The 21,319-nt window shown below is 32.8% G+C and overlaps 1 long non-coding RNA gene across 2 annotated transcripts in view; it reads left to right on the top strand.

The window, feature by feature from the left end:
• The window catches only part of LOC149072357 (uncharacterized), a 116,549-nt gene extending 100,840 nt beyond the window's left edge, over positions 1-15,709 (top strand). For both annotated transcript variants that reach the window (XR_016194536.1, XR_016194537.1), the window contains exons 2-3: positions 9,021-9,163; positions 15,593-15,709. This is a non-coding gene — a long non-coding RNA (uncharacterized LOC149072357). The remainder of the gene's footprint in view (positions 1-9,020; positions 9,164-15,592) is intronic.
• The last annotated feature ends 5,610 nt before the right edge of the window (positions 15,710-21,319 follow it).

Raw genomic sequence — 21,319 nt, forward strand, 5'->3', positions numbered from 1 at the left:
TGGCCGAGGATTTTAATGGTTTTTTCATCAACACAGTTGAAAACATTTCTCCCGATCTAGATGAACACATGGATCATATTTCACACTCCGAAAGAGATTCAATGGTATTCAGCCCAATAAATGAAAAAAATTTACAAATAGTGATAAATAGTTAGGAAAATAATAAAGCATGTGGTTACGATGGTATTACTGCAAAGATGTTAAAAATAGTGTATAAATATTATTCTAAATTCTTACTCTATCTTGTAAACACTTCCATATTAGAAGGGAAATTTGTGGAAAATTAAAATACACAATTGTAAAAACCCATCTATAAGACCGGAAATAAAAAATAACTTAACAAATTTTCGCCTCATTTCGATTTTGCCCATATTCTCAAAAGTAATTGAATCAGTTGTTAGAAATAAAATTGTCAATTTTCTTGAGTGTTATTTTTCGAGTACGCAGTTTGGTTTCCGAAAAAAATATGAATACAGAAATGGCCATTTTGAAATTCTCTGAATATATCTATACCGAAAATAATAAAAACTTAGTCCTTTTCTTAGATATAAAGAAAGCATTTGAAAGTATTGTTCATGATATATTAATGAAAAAATTCTATAATGCAGGTTTAAGGGGGAAAATTTTCAACTGGCTAATGAGTTATCTTGAAAATAGAAATCAAGCTGTTAAAATAATATAATACACGATTATAAGATAATAAGAAAAGGAGTTCCTCAGGGATCAATTTTAGGACCATTGGCATTTTTAGTATATATAAACGACATTCATTCTTTGCAACTGCATGGGAAATTAATTACATTTGCCGACGATGCTGCACTGAGCTTATCAGCTTCAAATGATCAAGTATTAAAGCAATATATAGAAAAAAAAGACGACTTAAATCTAATTCATTATATTGGCTCCATAGAAATAAAGTCCAGTTAAACATCTCAAAAACAAAATACATAAAATTTCAGCTTTGAAGAAATAACGTTGACATTTCATTTCAGATAAGGTATCTCTCTAAATTGTATGGATGAGCTCTGCGATTGCCCTCAAATAGAAAAGACTGAAATCTTCAAGTATTTAGGAATAACATTTAGTAGAGATTTGAAATGGAAAAATCATATAGAAATTATCAACAATAGAATAAATTATAATATAAGAATGTATATAATCTCTGAAATATTATTTCAGAAAACTTTTTAATAACTATTTACAATGCTTGGATCCTGTCCACCATTCATAATGGAATTTGTGTATGGGGAGGTGATTATGACTAATATCCAATTACTCAACAAAACAATAAACCAAAGCTCAAATATAATCAGGCCAAATACTCATCCATCAAATATCCAAATAAATGACTATAGATCAAATGTTCGTAAAACCTATGTTAATAGACTATTTATAGACGCTTTCTATTCAAAAATAGATTGGTTTAAAATAAGACAAATTCAAAAGAAATATCAGAAATAACAGGGCTCCAATTTCAAATAATTCTTCCTCGTAAAACTATAAAAAAAAAAAAATTATCTATTTAGGACCAAAAATTTACAATACTTTGGATTCACACACAAAAAATGAAAAATGTGTAAAAAAATATAAAACTCCGACTAAAACATATGTGGAAAATACGAATATCACAAATAGTATATAAAGTTTTAAGACAGACCAATAAACACATACATAAAAACCATGAGGCTATAATGTGTGTGTTATATGTATATATTAAACAATGTTTGCCAAGAGAAAACACATTTTGGAGTTATTTTCATGGATCTGCCCTGGACATACATAGGTCCCTTGGGAGATGATACCCTTGTATACAGTTTGTGTGTAGTTCATGTGTTGTTTTCGTTTTGTTGTATGTAGTTTATTCATAAAAATAAACCTTTACTCTCTAAAAAAAATACACAGAAGTGGATGTGTTTGTGTGTGAACAATTCCCTTATAGTATGGTCAGTTTTATTGATCAAATACATAGTTTTAACATGCACCAAAAATGTATATTTAAACAACCTCGCCCTATCAGCCACCTCGTTGGGCATTTTGCCTGTTGTGGTGTTGTATTTGTATTTGTATAAGATGTAGGCCTACATAAAGGATGTATGTCGAAAAAAAAATTCAAATCACTATAGTGCGGAAAAGTTACCTCCTTTAATAAAAAAGAAAAATGGTGTGCATCGTACACTTAAGTTTATGATAATTGATGAAATTGAACATTTTCTTTAAATTTTTTAAATATTACTTAAAATTTAAATATGAACTTAAATATGAGGCTCCCGCTCATCTTACTTTTCGGTCAAATGTCCTACTTTTATCTTAATTTCTCAGATGTGTCCTACTTTCACAACTCATTTCAACAAAATTTGTGTAATTGGTTTTAATTGAGCAGGGAATAATGGATATATTGCCTGATTGTCAAAGCAGAAATTGTATCATTTTCAAGGTTATTTGGAGGTAAACAAATCCCTTTTAAATAAAAGGATTTGTTTGTTTTAAATAAAAGGAACGGTTTAGGAAAGGGGGGACCAGTATCCTTTCTCAATTGAGTATTTTTTTGCTTATTTCCCTTCTTATAAATTAAAAATTGAGTATTAAATTGACGATTCAATGGATTTCTGACGTAGTCTCAGTTTTTAAACGATTCCATTTTGGTCATTTGATCATTTTTGTCGCACCACGGTCATTTTCTGCACACGAGGGCTAATTAGACCGGGACCTACAATTTATTGCCGATTCCGAACGGCAGGCTTGTTTTTTATACTCGTCGAGAGGTTGGTGCGCTAACCCCTCGATGGGGGACTCCCTGCGGTAGTAATTTTTGCTGCGGTCATGTCGCCACTTTTGTTGTACCCCTGTGTCAGGAAAGTTTTCTGACGAGGACGAACCGGGTATCGAACTCGCGATACCTCTAAACATCCTTTGGTACTTTAGGCGAGTATTTTACCGACCTGGGCTACCGCGCCCGATTCCATTTTGGATTAAATTCAATTAAAGTTCCAAGTTTTGGCAAAATTCAAATGTCATGAGCCATCATTAAATGTTTTAATAGAATTTTTGGTGATAAATGATTGAAGTAATGAGTTTTATTAACTTTTAACTGAAATACAGTCAAACCTCGTTAATGAGTCACTCTTGGGAGAGCAAAAATATGACTTAGTAAGCGGAGTGACTCATTAAACGGAGTAAGCCATAGCTGTGCCAATTCCTGCCTGAGGACAATTGGGACTTCCAAAAAGTGACCCGGTAAGCAGAGTGACGTGTTAACCGGGTGACACACTGACAAGGTTTGACTGTTTACATCTCCGCAAGAATTGGGGAGCTAGTGAGTTTATTAGAGTTTCGCTCAACTTGAGGAAAATATGCTTTTCAGAATGAGTAATTTATGACAAATATTTTATTTAAATAGAATAATGAAAACTCATTAAAACCCTCTAGACAATGGCAGTTTTGCATAAAAATACCTCTAAAATAGTATTTTTACCTCTCTCTTCATGCTCAGATAAAACTATTACAGAAAAGAAATTTTTTTATTGATTGCTTTGAGTTTGTTGTATGTGGAATTGCCCTCAAACAAGAAAATCAATTAATTGATTAATTTTCAGTCAATATCTTTATTAGGACCATCTGAGTTAAGACCTGAAGCATAGGCGGAGATTGACTTGGGAAGTCTGGGGGGGGGGGGCACGATGATTTCAGCTCATATATACATTAGATCAGTCGACTCCACCTGTGACGCTGGGGGGGGGGGCAATCCCCCCCCCATCTCCGCCCATGACCTGAAGTCACTATGTGTACCTCATATGATAACTTGAAGAATCATTCTAAAAACTACTTAATGCCTAAAAAAAAATATTTACATACGTATACTTCTGGAACAAAGAGGTTACACGTCACATACTTGAAATTATTACATATACAGGGCCGCAACTAGATGTTTGGTCAGCTGGGCAAGACTGCATTTGGTGCCCCCATGTAATGTTGAAGGAGGGGATTGATTGGTGAAATCTACGCCCCCTCTGGTTCGGCGCACCAGACCCGCCTGCACCCCCGTAGTTGCAGCCCTGTACATATACTCTACACGAAATTTCATTTTTTATAATTTAGAGAAAATATTGATGAGGTTTTGTAATTTTCTTGAAAAATTTATTTTATTCCTGAAACATTAGGTATGATAAGGTTATAAAAGGCTTTTCAGGAATATAAATGAAACTTTTGCTTATTGTTTGAATACTATTTCATGACTGAATATGGTACGAGTGTGAATGTGTTACATTACAACATATGATTCATTATAATTATATACTCATAATGTATTATAAGAGTAATTGTAATGTTCTGGAAAGATAATTTGTTTCAATAACCCCTAGTATAAATAAATTTTCGAAATTAAAAATGACAAAGTGAATGAAGAGCATATTTAAAAATATAAATGAAATACAAGAGGTCGGCTATATAAATAAGATTTAAAAACTCAAAAAGTCTTAAATTATTAGGAATTATCCCTCATGGTAAATAAAAAAAAATTAGTTTCTCAATATTTGTTTATATTATAGAATTGAATTTTTTTTCAAATCTGATACGCCTTAAATATTTTACAAAAGAATGAATGAAATTCATTGAACAAATGAAGGAAAGTTTTCATCAACTTGATCAAGCCAAATTTCGTTACAGCAATATCCTAGGTTTAACACGAAATCACTAGATTCTGCAAAAACGCGCCAAACGTAATAGCGCAGAACCTGTTGTTTCCCTGACAGTACTGTTTATCTTTTCTTCACGTCCGGAAAGTTTTATGAATGGCGTGTGCCATCTATGATATCTTTAGTCTATGGAATTATCTGTAGTTGCTAGTACACTGTTTTGGCCAAAAATTGGCTTTGTAACCAAGTCATTTCTATCATTTTGCTTTGGCTTGAGTCAATCTTATAGGATATTGAAATAGTGCTATGGAAAAAAAAATTTAATTAAAAAAAAAATATTGGGATTTTTTTCATTATACTATGATTATTTTGTCTAAGGGGATTACCCTCCCTATCCTACTTTCTCTTCCTGCTTTTTCTAATTTTGAGTGGGAGCCCAGTAAATAGTATTTAAATATAATGTCAATTACACACACTCTCTTACTTTGGATGGTTAATTGGATAGGGTGTAGGTGGAACTATACAGGCAGCCACCTCTTCGTGGCGAGTTCTGGGTCATTTTGTCCTGACAAAGCAGACAAAGAGCTGCACAATGAAACTTTGAAAAATGACCAAATTTTTTCAACACATTATGCGTCTGATAAACCTTGAAATATTAATGATGTTTTAATTTATTTTACTTCATTGAACCGTAAAATAAGCACAACAAACTTTTGCGTGTTGATCATTCAATTTTAAATAAAATTAAAGAAAAATGTTTAATTTTGTCAGTTTCCATAAACTTCAAGTAGTATGTGCGACTGGAAGATATCAACCAATTTTAATTGCTTTTTCTTCTTAAAGGAGGCAACTTTTCCGCTATATAGAAATTTGAAAATAAAGATTTCATTTTTTTTCGACCCACCTTAATGTACATACATGTTTAGATTTTGAGGTTGTGGAAAAAGTAAATTCAATTTTAGTCCCATTTTACCCAAAAAACCCACCTGGGCTGTAAGTGAACAATTATTCCCTTATTGTATGGTCAATTTTATTAATCAAATACATAGTTTAACATACACTAAAATGTATATATTTAGGCATATTGTAAGATGTATCTGCATTCTTTATGTGTAATGTTTAAATTAGATATTTTGAGGTTGTGGGAAAAAAGAATTAAATTTTCCCCAAAAAACACTGGTTTTTTAGAAAAACCCACCCTTGCTGGGTTTTTTTTACAGCCTTGTTATGTATAGAAGCGGCACATACACTCTGGAACAATGGCGAAGAGAGAGTTAGCCCATAGTTCAACCTAACAGGTTAGACATTAGATGGTGAAATTGAGAATACGAGCAAGCGATGCGATGATCTCATCACTATATACCGGGAATGGCTGAAGAGTAGGCCAATCATTGCCGATCACACACTGAGAATTTGCATACTTTCCGGATTCTTTTCTTTTGGATTTGCATTTCAGCAACCATGACATGTCAATCCACGGCACTGCAATCAACTATCTCAGACTAACGCTGGATGATCTGCGATATCAGTGAGAAAAGTGAGTTACTGAAAATATTTTCAATTATTAGCACTTATTGATGGGGGTGGTCCCTTTTGGACCTGCCGCCATACCATTACATATACAATGTTTCAAGTAGGATCGGATATGGATGATAGTATCTTTACAAGATTTCAGAATATACATTTCAGACAATGAAGTGTTCTCTAACGCTTGATTTCATATAGGAGCAGTATACAAATACAATATGGTCCTGGAGTTATAATGTAAGAATGGTTTTTCATTTTTACAAAAGATAGGAGCAGCCTTCATTTCTCCTGCACAACCTGTAGCAGGACCCTAGTCTCAAACATCAGTGGATAACATGTTCATTTCTGGGATAAAATGTACAAGATAAGAAATGCAAATAAAAAGGGAACCTCTCATGAACATAATACCTTTTGAATACACAATGAACTACTGCCCTATGGATCCTTACTATAAAAAAGAAAATCTCCCAGAATCCCCTAAGCTTACAATGATTGGAGGGTAATGAGTTGTCACATAATTACCCCAATTTGTATACATATATTTGTGATATTCTAAAAAAACCACTTACTAAATATGTCTTCAAAACAATCAAATTATACAAATATTATCCAACTTGATAATTACATAAATTATTCGAATATAATATAGTGAAACCTCATTACAGTGGGAAATAAGGCATGGCTTGTGGGTAAAAAAAAGATGCTGCCCTGTTTGCATAGCAACACTTCAACTAGATCTTTGGTCACCCAGGACAGGTGTGCATTTTGGCACCCCCTTGTAATGCGAAAAGTTTGAGAATAAAATTTGCACCCCCCCCCTCTGGTCCAGCGCCCGGGACACGAGACCCACCTGCTCCCCCAGTTGCAAATAGTATGTTTGCTTACATCTCAATGTTTACTATGGACTATATGCATTTAGTATTGTGGTATATAGGTGTACAGAACAGTATTATAAATTAAAATATTAACATTGTTATAAAAAACTAAATTCCCATTAATTTTGAAATTTTTCATTACATAAGAATATTCATAAATTGTTAATTTTTCCCCTATCGCAGGTTCTGAAAATCAGTTATTAATTCTGAAAGTAATTTTATATAAATTTCTTTCACCAATTCAAATATATTTTTTCAGCATTTCCACATAAAAATTTTGTAAATATATTTTGTGAAGTGCTCTCACGTTTTACAAAAAGCACCCACAGCTTCGACACCACTGAGCATTGAAAAAGAAATAGTAATATAGGAAAAAGTTTTACAAGAAAATTATTACAGCCAAACCTCGTTAACGGGTCACCCACACAACATATTATTCCGCTTACTTTGCCAGAAACCCGATTGTCCTCTCTGGCATTCTCATGTTAATAAACTCCTAATAATGCATCCTCACACTCTGCTTAAGGAATACCTTTAATGAAAGTATACCTTCAAAAATTTGAGAACCCTTCATATAATATATATATAAGCTTACCCTCTCTCACATATCGATTTTCCTGTTGCTCCCCAGAGTATATAGCCTGCCTCCCCTTATTTTAACACAGTAATTTGAACTTGTGATAGCAAACTTTAAAAGACTACCAACCTATAAAAGACTCAGCACAATAGTTTTTACTTACGATTGCCTAGAAAAGGCTCGAACAGCAACAGATTTTCCGCCATGACGAGCCGCACCTCGAGCTTCGCCGCGGCCACGACGAGATAGACCTCGAGCTTCACCGCCACTGCTACGGACTACACCTTGAGCTCCGCCGCCACTGCTATGGACTACACCTCGAGCTCCGCCGCCACTGCTACGGACTACACCTTGAGCTCCGCCGCCACTGTTACGGACCACACCTCGAGCTCTGCCGCCACTGCTACGGACCACACCTCGAGCTCTGCCGCCACTGCTACGGACCACACCTCGAGCTTCCCCGCCACCGCTACGGACCACACCTCGAGCCTCCCCGCCACCGCCCACATCTCGGGCTTTGCACAAATTCTGTTCTGTCATCTAGAAAAATATTTAAAATGTACAGCGTTTGTAGCAAACAAATAAAAGTTGTTTCTAGGTTTATAGGTCATTCCAAAAAAAAAAAAAAAAAGTATATAAACTGTTTCAGAGACTAATTTTTTTAATAAAATTTCACAGCACTCCAGTGGTAATTTACTTGTTTAACATGAAATAGTACTAATAATGCGAGAAACATTCATCAAGAGATCCCGTGGATCTGTACTGATGAACACTATGTATCGATTAAAAATTACAAATGCTATATCAAGGACAGAACACAGATAAATGAAAAAAAAAAAAAATTGATAAATACATCAAAATAATTCCGCATCTATGACTAAGTATACAATCAGAATAGAGCACAGCACATTTCAAAAATATACAGAATACTTTCATATACATTACTTAGCCATAAGAAATGCTAGAATGATGCAAGAATTGTTTAGGGACTTCAACAATCAGAGGCAAATAGCAGGAAGTGCACTTAGACATTGATAAAATTGGATTTAGCCTTGACTGATAGAGCTGTTTTTTTTCAAAAATGATTGTTGTTTTAGCTATTGAGAAAAGATTTTTTAAACCTTTTTTCAGTAACGGTATGGAAGGGAAAAAACATCACGCGGTAGTTCATTATAAAATTTTGGAATAAGGTATGTAAAATAGTTTTTCTTTACTGTTTTATGTGTTAAGGGAATGTTATTGTATCTATTTGATGTCCTTAATAAATTAAGGGGGAAGACAGTTGTTTTTAGTAAAAGAATCAATTTATAAAAGTATAAATACTGCAATAGGAGTATATCAAGTTGCCGGTAGAGATTGAGTGACAGTTGAATATAATTGCCAGTTAATGATCAGATTATTTTCTTTCAGGTCTGAATGATGGATCGCATGCAACATACTGATGTAGTCACTGCCCCAAACAGTCCATATAATAGATGAGAATGAAAAAGAATAGTAATGACAGAAAAAGAAAAAAAATATTAATAACAATAACAATAAAATAACAATAACAGGTATTTAGATAATATTTATTAACTATAAAACAGTTTTGATTGGATATGTTTTACATAAGACTTCCATTTTAAATATCTAACAATACCCTAGGCATATAATGAAGCTCACTTGTTCTAATGGAATACATGACAGATCATTGACCCAACCTCTCGGGGTAACTGGCTTATATCCCCTAAGGGACAGAGCCTGGGTCATGACTGGCTTTAAAAGATCATTAAGACAGTTTTTTTTTTTTATGAAAAATGAGATTACAATTAGTATCCACATTAGTGAGGTTTGAGAAATTAATGTATTTAGTTTTTAGAATATTAATTTTAAGGTCATTTGAACGAAACAAATTTCAGAATTATTGATGGCCGTTCTCAGAATAAAGTACAGTGTCATCCGCAAATGTGATTATTTTGGCATTGAGTTCAAAGTTACAGAAACCATTAATATAAATAGTGAAAAGTAACGGTCCCAAAGTAGTTCCTTGGAGAATTCCTCTGTGCATGTTCACTGGACTACCAATATGTTCACCACTCTTAATAGATTGAGATCTATTATAAGAGGATTCAAATAATTTATGAGCAGTTCCTCCAATTCCATGTGCGCACACACAATTTAGCAAGCAATATATTGTGATTGCAGTCAAAACATTTTCTTAAATGTTTACAGGAAAAATTACTATTGTTTGTTTTAAGTTATCTAAGCTATCAACTGCAAATTTACTAAATTCAATTAATGCAGTTTCAGTGCTTTTGTTCGGCGGGGGAAACCATCAAAATATGAGGTTCCTGCTCATCCCACTTTTCGGTCAAATGTCCTACTTTTATCCTAATTTCTCGGATGTGTCCTACTTTCACACAACTCATTTCAACAAAATTTGTGTAATTGGTTTTAATTGAGCAGGGAATCATGGATATATTGCCAAATATTACAAATGTAGCAGATTGCAATTAATGATTGTCAAAGCAGAAATTGTATCATTTTCAAGGTTATTTGGAGGTAAAAAAAATCCCTTTTAAATAAAAGGATTTGTTTACATTACATTGTTCAATGCCAGTGCAATCATTTTTGACAAATTAAGCACTTTCATTTCTAGCTCTTTGCTGAGCATTGTATATTGGTTTATTTACATCAGATCTTGTAATTTACACATTTTGCACTGTGCTTTTCATATACGATTTACCAAACCTTTGATTTTCTGAGAAAAAATTAACTTAAAAACGAGTATACTCTACATCTTATGATATATTCCAAGATTTAGGATGCTGCACCGAGAACTAAAACTGGTCTGTAGTTACCGAGATCATTTTCTTATCACCGGTTTTAGATAGGGGTAATGATTGCCTTTTTGAGTGAATCTGGGAAAACACTTTGAAAACAATTATCAACAAGATCAGGGAACATCTGAATGACATTGTCAGGAAAACACTTCCAAACTTTCAAGTTCATTGCATCAATGGAAAATAAAGAAAATTATTTAAAAACTATTTCAATAATATTAGAAAGAAAAATATATCAGAAAGAAAATTTGAATTTTAAAAAAAAATATGTACATATTGTTTATAGTCATTTATAAAAACTACAGTAATTCTTCCAATACCATTGAAATAAGAGTTGAACTGACTGGCAAGAATTAGAGGTTCTACATTTTCTGGAAGTACATTCTCTTTGTTAATAGAATACTAGGCACTGAGAACAAACTTCCAACGCTCAGTATTGTTACAACATTCAGAGAACTTAGAGTAATACTGTATTTTAGATTGGTTTATTTCAGACTTTATTCTTGATTTTATATTTCTATAAGCAGTTTCTATAGAAAGGTCAGATATTTCCTTGTTTTTATGTAAAGTTGTTTTAGTCTCAATTAAATTGCAAATTTCACCAGTAACCCATGGTTTACCAACCTTAATTCTTGAAACAATGTTTCTGTCTCTGGAATGATTTTGGACAAATGACATTCACAGTGGATAAAAAGTTATCAAAATCAATTTCAGGATGAGTGCGATCGAATTGAAATTCTTAATTCTGGAGAAAATTCTAAATCAGTGTACCAAATAATTTTCATTTTCCTATGTATATAATTCGACTTATTCTATTTAATATTGGGACGGCAAAATGAAGTTTATATGATTGGAAATGGTCAGTTATGTGTGTTAACTATTGGCAAATAGTATTTGGTAATATTAGTTGGGTGATGTAGATAAATATGACCAATACAACTAGTAAAAAGGCCTCGTTTGATCAGTAATTAAGGGGAGGAAGCCATGTCTACAACATATTAATGCAATCAAAATCATTATTGGGTTTTAATATGTCAGTGTCTCCTACTAATAGGACATTTTTAGATTTTATATTCGTTAGCAGTCAAGTTCAACAAATTCTGATTTAGAAAATAAGTGATCGATATAAACAAAGAATAGTCAATTTGAGTGATGGCTGGTTAATGCCAATCACTTCAGCTGTTTCCATTGTGATTGACCTTATGTTATAATTTAAAGATTCGTGTACACCAATATGCCTCCTGAATTATTGTAATTGCTACAAAGCACGAGAATAAATCAAAACCTGATATTTTATAAAGATCAGTCTCTGCATCAAAAATCCACACCTTAGAATTAAAATATTTATAAATTTTATTTTTCTATTCCTTCCACTGATATTTCTTAATTTGTTTCAGATGGTATCTAATTAAAAAAAAAATTGCAAAAACCTCAAAATCTGGCTGTCCCAGCTTGAAGAAAATTAGAGACTTGGTGCTAATCTGGAACTTTTTTTTTCAAAAACTTGGAATCACGTTTTATATATGTGCCATGAATGAATAAAACTGACTATAAAGTTTTGAAACAAATTTATTATGGAAAACCATTTTTGTTTTAGTGTCCCAAAATTTTCCCCATCTTAACATGATTGTAATAGGGTAGACATTTTTTCATACCAGATTTAATCCGAACAATTTTTTAATTAAAAAATAATTTAGACTAATTCGTCCTCTCTGTTGAATCTTCCAAAAACTAAAGCAACACAACAGAATGGATACTATGATTTAAAGAAAGTTTTCTTAGTTAAGGAGGTTATTGAAGTTTTGAGAAAAGCTGGGAATCAATTAAAAATTTTAACTGGTTAAGTCAAAAATTTTTAATTGATTAATCAAATTTTTTTGTTGTAACTTTATAATATTAATTGATGCTATAAAAACATTTTTCATTCATTTCATGCACCTAATGTAAAAAAAATGTTTTCATATGCAGATTGACAAATTAACTGCCCACTTGAAGCAATTTAAAATGCTCAACATATTGTCAAATTCTGGTGTTTTCCCTTGAATATTGTTTTTTAAAAATTGGTTATTTTAGATCAGTTACTGATTTCGAAACTTTCAATTATACTGTTGCTTGTTTTACTACATAGAAACACCAAGTGATGCATTTGAGGGAAGGAGCTAATGCTGAGGTCCATAGTGGAGACAATAAATTTTAGTTCTGAACTGAATTTGATACTCGTCACCAGCTTTTGTGGAATTGAATTGTATTTCCCTATACCAAAAAATGTAATCAAAATATTGATTCAAATATTTTTAAATGTGGTCACGTATCCAAAAGACTATACAGTATGTAGGTACATAACTTAAGACATCCAATTGATTTCGTTAAACACATCAAGTTAAATTTCAAACTTAAGCATATTTTAATTGACTGAATTCAATTTTGAACTTCTATTAACTCAACTATAGCAATTGATCGGACCACCCCTAGTTTCAAGTAAATAAGTTCTCTATTCAATTTAAATCCTTTACCACATTCTCCATCATTATTTTTTCAGTTAAACAAGAAAGTCAAGTAGCACAGATCCTGGGGAATGTGCCATAAGGGAAATTTAAGATGAGTAAAAAATAGTTATATGACAATACATTCTGTATTTTATGGGAGAAAACACACAACCATTTTCTTATATTTTTATTTCTTAGGCTCTACCCCCCCCCCCCCCACTTCTTCCGCCACCAAGTCCACTCTGGATCACTAATAAGGCATAAACATGAGATTCATACCAAAAAATTAATATTCAATTTCAACAAAAAATTGGTTGAACCTTCAAACACTATCAATAACCTGAAAAACGATAATTTCTGCTTTGGCAGAATTATTAATTGTTATCAACTATATTTGTATACTTGGTAATATATCTGATTCCCACCTCAAAAACCAATTACACAAATTTTGTTGATAGAATTTTATAAAAAAAAGTATGACAGAACCTAGAAAGTGATAAAAGTAGGACAAGAGTGAAAGCTCTGACTGTTGCAATGGTGTCCACTCTATTATGGGAAGCATTTTTGTGGTTCACAAGCAAAAAATTTAAGAACACTTCAAACTAAAATGTTAAATTATTAATTAACCAAACCATTATCTGTCAGAAATAAAAAGTTTATTATTTACCTATATTTTTAATCATTATTAATGTTAAATTATTTGGCAGATAAAGACTGGTTTGAGTATGTAAAAATAACCCATATATAACAAATATTAAAAAGATATGGAAGAAAGGTAAAACATTGTTTATATACCAAAAGATGGCAAAGATCTTTGCCACCCATGGAGGGTTAGGCCATTATGTTTATTGCCTATATGAGGAAAAATATTAGCTAAAATTATAACATCTAGATCAGTATTTTATTTGGAGAAAGGTAATCATATACACGATAAACAATATGGATTCAGAAAGCAAAGTGCAATTGAAGCACTTAAGAATGTTAATATTGTAGAAGTAAATAAAATTAATAGTGAATCAATAAGACCAAACTTATATAATTATTGCAAGTTTAGATATTAAAAATGCCTTTAATACGTTTGATTTGAGTGAATTGAAGATGGTATGTAAGATAATAATGCAGAAAAAATTAAACAGTATTACACCAAGTTTTAGATTAGTGGTTAATGAAAACACGGACAGACCACATACATATAATGTAGAGGTCCCACAGGGATCTTCATTGGGGCCGATACTATGGCTATTGGTACCTAATGAAGCACTTAAACCAGTGCAGTCTTAACGCATGGGCCTACTTGGGCATGGCTCGGGGACCTCAAGAGAAGAAGGGCCTCACAAAAAGGTGAGGCCCTTTGGGAAAGGGCCTCACCTTTCCCAAAGAGAGGCCTTTCCCAGAGATTTGGTTGAAATTTTCTATAATTTACCTGGTAGGGCCTCAGAAAAACCACTTGGCCCGGGGGCCCATGGTGATCTTAAGACGGCCCTGACTCAATCAGTTACCTCAAGACATTTAAGATACAGGGATTTGTAGATGATTTTCTGATTCTACTACAAAATCCTACATCTGAGAGACTTGAAATTGTTTTTGATAATATGATAGAGTGGTCACATAGGTTTGGACTTTAGTTTAATGTAAATAAATGTAACTACATTATTTGTAAGAGAAGAGACAAATACAAGAGCCTATCTATTTTTAGGATGGGTAACATTGAGATTGGGTATAAGAGTGACATAAAATACTCAGGAGTGGTACTGGATCATAGATTCAATTTCCAGCAACACTGAGGAATTGAGAAAAAACATTTTTGATTTCTCTCATAAATTGAGACACATAGTAAAAGCTACTTCAGATATTAAACTGGAAGTAGTTAGATTTATACGAAAACTATTGAATAATCCATATTACATACTTGTGAAACATCGTTTAGAAACCTTTATATGCACACAAAATTGGCAAAAATACAGCAAATACCACTATTAATGATTACACGTTATGATTCAGTCTCAACGGAGATATTGTAGGTGTTATCCGGATGTTTATCGTTAGACCTTAAAGCTGAATTAAGATAGTTTATCAGGCATATGTTAAACGAGAAACCATTGCTGTGGGTTTCAACGAAATCAGGCCCAATGAAATTGAAGTGTATGAAAAACCTGTATACAAACCGTGGTTCTTGGAAAATATTTCCTGGGACAAGAATTCATTTGATCAATATGAGAATGTGGCATATACTGATGGTTCAAAAAAGGACGATAAAGTGGGCTGGGCATTCGCAATATATAGAAATGATAAATTAATATATAAAGATATGATAAAACTAAATGAAAGCATCAGTTTTTACAGCAGAACTGACAGCCATCGAAAAAATTACACAAATGCATAAAACTTAATATACGAGATATACATGTTTAGACTCCATGTCTTCACTTATAGCATTGCAGTCTTTGAAGTTTTGTAATGAACAAAAGACTAGAATATTTGAATATGTATATGGGTCATTCCCAAAAAAAGTGTACAAACTGTTTCCAAGACTAATTTTTTTTTTTTACAAAATTTCAGAGCACTCTGGTGGTAATTTTAATTTTTTTCTAGTTCATTTAATTCTGTCATGCAGTGCTTCTTAATTTGTTTCAGATGGTATCTAATTTTTTTTTTTTTTTTTTAATTATTGTAGCAAAACGTCAAAACCTGGCTGTCCCAGCTTCAAAAAAAGTGTTAAACAGAGACTTGATGCAAACCTGGAATTTTTTTTCAGAAAACTTTAAAAAATCACATTTTATGTAAATGCCATAGATGAATAAAGCTGACAATAAAATTGAGAATTTTTTCCTTATGAAAAACTGTTTTTTGTTAGTGTCCCAAACTTTTTCCCATTTTAAAACATCCACTCTGTTACGATCATTTGGGAAATATATTTTTATACCAGATTAAATCTGAAAACACTTGAGCTCATTGAAAAGGTTTACCTTTAATGCTTGATCAACAATTTTGGATTTGACTTTTGCAAAATGACATAATATTCATTTTATGTCTTTAGTCCAGATTTTTCTGTCAGATGTCCACTCTGTTACGTCATTATCATAAATAATTACGGTTTTTTTTTAAATCTATATCAGCATCTAGTGATGGCACATGGAAATATGCTTCAAAATATAATAAAAGTTTTCACAAATTTAAATGAAATTTATTTTATAATGAAAAAATAATTTAGGCCAATTTGTCCACTCTAAGATTTTCCGAAACTCAACTAATGCCAACAGAATGGAAACTGATTTAAAGTAAAGAGGTTTTGAAGTTAAGTTAAATTTAATAAGCAATCTCTATTCAATTTAAACCGTTTACCACATTCTCCCATCATATTTTTTCAGTTAAATTGTATAGATAGTCGAAATCGCTGCCACGCACAGATCCAGAGATGTGGCATAAGGGACATTTTAGTATGAGTAAAGGTCATTATATGACAATACATTCTGTATTTTATATGGGACAATACAATTATTTCCCTATATTATTTTTGTTTCTTGGCTCTATCCCCCAAGTCTCACTGGATATGCTCTGGATCACTAATGTGAGACACATAAATGCAAGATTTATACGAACATCCAATTACCAAACAATTTCAATAAAAAAATTTTGAAGTAAAAGAAAGTTGGAAATAGGGAAACATGCTTATGTTGGCAGCACAGTAATTTGAAATATAAACCGATTGCAATATATAAACTGAGATTAATCCAAACATCTCCTAAAACCATAGTTGATATCATGTGTAGCAGAGAGTCTAAATCCTGTATGTATGGCAAATGTTTGAATTGTCATGACAAGATGGTATCTATGAATGAAATTTCTAAATCGCTGGATGAGAATAGCACTGCACAGTGTGAATAGCAGCGCAAACAATAAAAAGTTCAAAATAATGGCAAAATGATAGAAGTTACAAAAATAACAAAAGCGCAGAGACTGTGTGGAACCTAACAGACTTGATCAATGTTTTTCAAAAAGAAATTAAATTGTTCAAGAAACATTTTTTAATATCCAAATATGCATTAGAAATGTACAAAAACATGCTGTACTTCATGTGGATTTCAGTGAAAATTATAATTGCAAATTATCTGAAGTGCAAAGTAATCATTTCGGTGGGTCAAGAAATCAAGTATGTCTTCATACCTGTATACTATTATGGAATGCGAGAAGCCAATTTTGTTCTGCTGAGTGTCACCGAATTTGGAGCATGGACCTTCATCTATTTGGGCTCATTTGTGGAACAGATTTTGAAAGTGATGAAAGAATACTAAATAAAGGTGATTCACTTTTTCTGATGGACCTTGTATGCATTACAAACAAAAGAAAAATTTTTACTTATTGGACAAATATTTCAAGTGGTGTACTTGGAATTTTTTTGAAGTAAACTATGGCAAAAGAGCAGTTGATTGGTTGCATGTGGGAATGACATCAGATGCTTAGTTTTTCACAATTCTCAAAAATGGCACTATCCACCAAATAGCAGACACTGGCAATCAAGGTTTCTTGCTTTTGTGAAAGAAATGCTAATCTCTGAATGCTACGAAAAGAAAACTTACTCTTGCGAAAGAAGTATAAAACTGGAAGTTCCATAACTGATTTCAGAGTTTGAATCTCTGGAAAATGACATTCAAGAAAAGTGAAAACTATGCTACACTCCAAAGAAAATAGCAATGAAGAAATGTCAACTGGTCTAATTAAAGCAGGTATTCATATGCTCGTGAAATTTGATTCTGGTGGTGTATATTAATTTACATACAGATATGTTGTTGTATCCCAAAATGACATTGAGGATGATGGGGAGGTCAAAGTTACGTGCCTCAAAACTGAATGATGCTAGGAAGCTGTTCAGAGCTGATGACAAAAGATGTCTTACATCCACTTTGACCAAATTTTAAAAATTTCGCCAGAGCCAAAATTAAAACCATGAGGGGTTCTTTAATTTCCTCATAGCGTAGATGTTTTGCAAATGTCAGAGGAGTCTCTGGAATGCCTTTCATATTGTCTATATAATTATTGAAAAAATAAAAGTATTCAGAATAATTGTGATTGCTTACTCCAAGTTAAACATTTCTGTCCACTCAGTTACAATGGTGTCCACTGTTACGGGAAGCATTTTTGCAGTTCACAAGCAAAAAAATTGAAAAGCACTTCAAACTAAGATGTTAAATTATAAGTTATCAACCCATTGTCTGCCAGAAATAAAAATTTAATTTTAAGTAGTTGAAAAAAATATAAAAAATAAACTTTTCTATGTGCTATTTTGAAAAAATAGCATGAAAAACGATCAAAACGACAGAAAAAAAAAGTCAAAATTTTTTTTTAAACTGCTTTTTCAGCCTATGTGTAAGAAATAAGCAGATTTCATTATTTTAAGGGGTAAAAACAGCAGAAATATTCATTTTCTTACAGCAATATTTGTTTTCGTAACAGAGTGGACAAAATCCATTTTTCAGTTGTAAAACCCAAAAAATAAAATATTACAAAATAAAAGTGAAAAATATTTAAGAAATATTAAACTTCGTCATTGGCTATAATTTGAGATCAATTTTGAAAATTCAACTTTGAATTTTTCATCTCAAAAATGCGGAATGTACACTTTTTAGGAATGACCCATATGTATTAGGGGCACATTTTCACTGGGTAAAAGCCCATGTACGCAATGTTAAAAACGAAGTGGGCAAGATGGCCACATTAGATAGTACACCATTTCAAGAAACATGGTTAAGATGACTAAAAGAGCACTTAAGACTAATTTTTAACCACGTGATGGAAACATGGAATCAGACAGAATGGGAAGACAGATTTTTTCGTTATGTCTACACTAAGAGGATTCGGGGCGATTTTCATTTGAATCAAGTGTTTACAGACCATGGTGCCATACCTAACTATCAAGGTGGTAGGTACTGTGAGAAGGAATTTTTCCTGTGCCTTTTGTCAAGAGAGGGCCACTCGATAATATCATTTTATTTGTTCGAATACACATACTGGAATCAGAAAAAAGTCTTTCCAGTAGGTGCATGACAAATGGGAATACTCAATTTGTACAAAAGAAATTAAAGAATTTATACAATAAATATTTAGTAAAGCTATCTACACAGAATATTGGTACTAGTTGAACCAAAAAAAAAAAATTATTTTAGTTTTATTTAAGATTTGTTATTGTCTAATATTCACAAGGTTTCCGAAATATAATTGGTTGCAATTTGACTCAAGTTTATTTTGGGCCAAGACTGGACTTAAAAATTATTGCTTTAAGTTATAATCTGGAGTACAAGTTGTGTTTAGTACCATATTGGGACTACGGTGTCACAACTATTTCTAATCAGTTTCCCGTAATAACACTACGACCCGATGAAAAAGCGAACAAGTACCAAAACAGAAGACTTAAACACAAAGGTATGATTATTTTACTTGGACCTTCCGCCGCTAATACTATGAGGCTTTTCGAATAGACGTGATAATCATCATCAGCATCACTGTGAGGGACAAACTCTAGATGAGACCCATAGAGATCAATGTTAAAATTGCCGATTTTTTTAGCGTAAAAATGCGGAAATTTATATATAATATAGTGGGGTTTTCCACTATATCAGTAATTTTAAAAACTGAATCGATTTTGGATTTTAGAAATATTGAGTTCGCCCAGAAAATTGAATTTAAAATAATGAGCCACAGACCCACTTTTGAGGTGGATAATCCACGCAATAACATTGATTTCAACTTTTTATTTATATCTTCTCAAGCGCGAAAATGAGAATTGATGTCTCCGTATTGCCTTATATTATCCAATTGCATCAATCCATACAGTTTAGGGTGTTTTGAAATTAATTACGGGCCCCATATAAATTACATTGATTTAAAAGCTGCGGAATTTCTTCGATCAAGCAGTTTTGAAGCAAAAACAGGCAGATCAATAACTTGAACAAAAAAATTCGAAATATCTAGCTCCCGTTAAAAAGAAAAAAGATTAATTTCTATGTTTCTTTAATTAATTTAGATTTGTTTCTTCCATGACTCCCACAGGAAGTCGCTATATTGGTTGCCTTGCGTGTCCTTCAAGAAAAAGGGAATTATCACGTGATCCAAAAAGCCTCAGCGAGAACTTCTCTTTTCCCACAAGATAAATACTAGGACTTGTCGAAACTGTCTTCCCAACACGCGGATAAAAAGAAAAAGAATTAAAAATATGTGGGCATCCTTTAATTTATTTCATTTTGGGGGAAAAGAAAAAAAGGCGTGCCTGGCATCCAAGTCTGCCCCAATTGATTCGGTTATCATTCAAGACGAGACTTACCATTTCTTGCTAGATCAAACTCCAGTCACATGGGTGATTCGGTTGCTTTCCTGTGATCTGTAACACGGACTGGCAAATTCAATGGATTATCATCATAGAATCTTAAATTCCAGCTCCTAACTCCAGCTCCTTGTTCAGTCTACACCAGTGTTTCCCAAAGAGAGCGATCGAATTGTCCGGGGGGGGGGGGCGGTAGAAGCTGTGGGTTTAGTATAGGATCCTACGAGTTGGCTTGAGTTAGGGGCCGATAAGAACAAAAACTTCGTAGAAGAGGGAGATGGGAATAAAGTTTGAAAAACTAGGGTCTACACCTTCAATGGTACTACATATTAAACGTGGAAAAAGACAAAACTAAAACACCGAATATGTTAAACAGCTTTGCGGAACACGAACAGAGAAAAAAACAGGCGCAAAGAGTAAAATACTTTCCCTCATGTGACGTCACAGACCTAATCGAATAATTTGCATATCTATACGTACATACAAATAACTCCTTTTAAAAATCATACCATAAAAATTGAATAAATATGATTTATTTTTTCAGTTGATATTTTATTATTAAAATTTGATTAATTCCTTTATAATGACGATTTCGGAATTAAATGAATCTTTCCATATTTCTTAAATAAGTATATTATTTAAACTAAACTGAATCGACATACATTCGAAGACATGCACCAGAAGTGTTCGGAACTAGATGGTGCTCGTCTTGACTTTTAGATTTCTGAATCAATTCAGTGGGTGCTCAGACCCAGGGCCCGAGCTAGAGTGGGGAACAACTCACCCCGGGCGGCAATTTCAGATGGGAACAAAAAACAGTTATAAAATTATCGAATTTTAAAGTTGTGGGAGGAGGGCAAAATCATATTTGTCTCGAGCGGCAAAAATCTTAGTTATGGCCCTGCTCAGACCCATGACAAATTACCGCGGGTGCTCGAGCACCCGCACCCCTGGCTCCTGTCCAAAGGACAGTATTGATATGAACAGATATTTGACAGTTTTCGTCACAGGGCAATGAAAAATCGATATAATAAATATGATCATATTAACTAATAAAATTTGGACCATCAAAGTTAAATGAAAAAT

The sequence above is a fragment of the Pholcus phalangioides genome, unplaced genomic scaffold, assembly GCF_987345545.1.
Source record: "Pholcus phalangioides strain wild (caught in Gottingen) unplaced genomic scaffold, Ppha-v1.0 ptg000017l_1, whole genome shotgun sequence".
NCBI classification, from domain to species: domain Eukaryota; kingdom Metazoa; phylum Arthropoda; class Arachnida; order Araneae; family Pholcidae; genus Pholcus; species Pholcus phalangioides.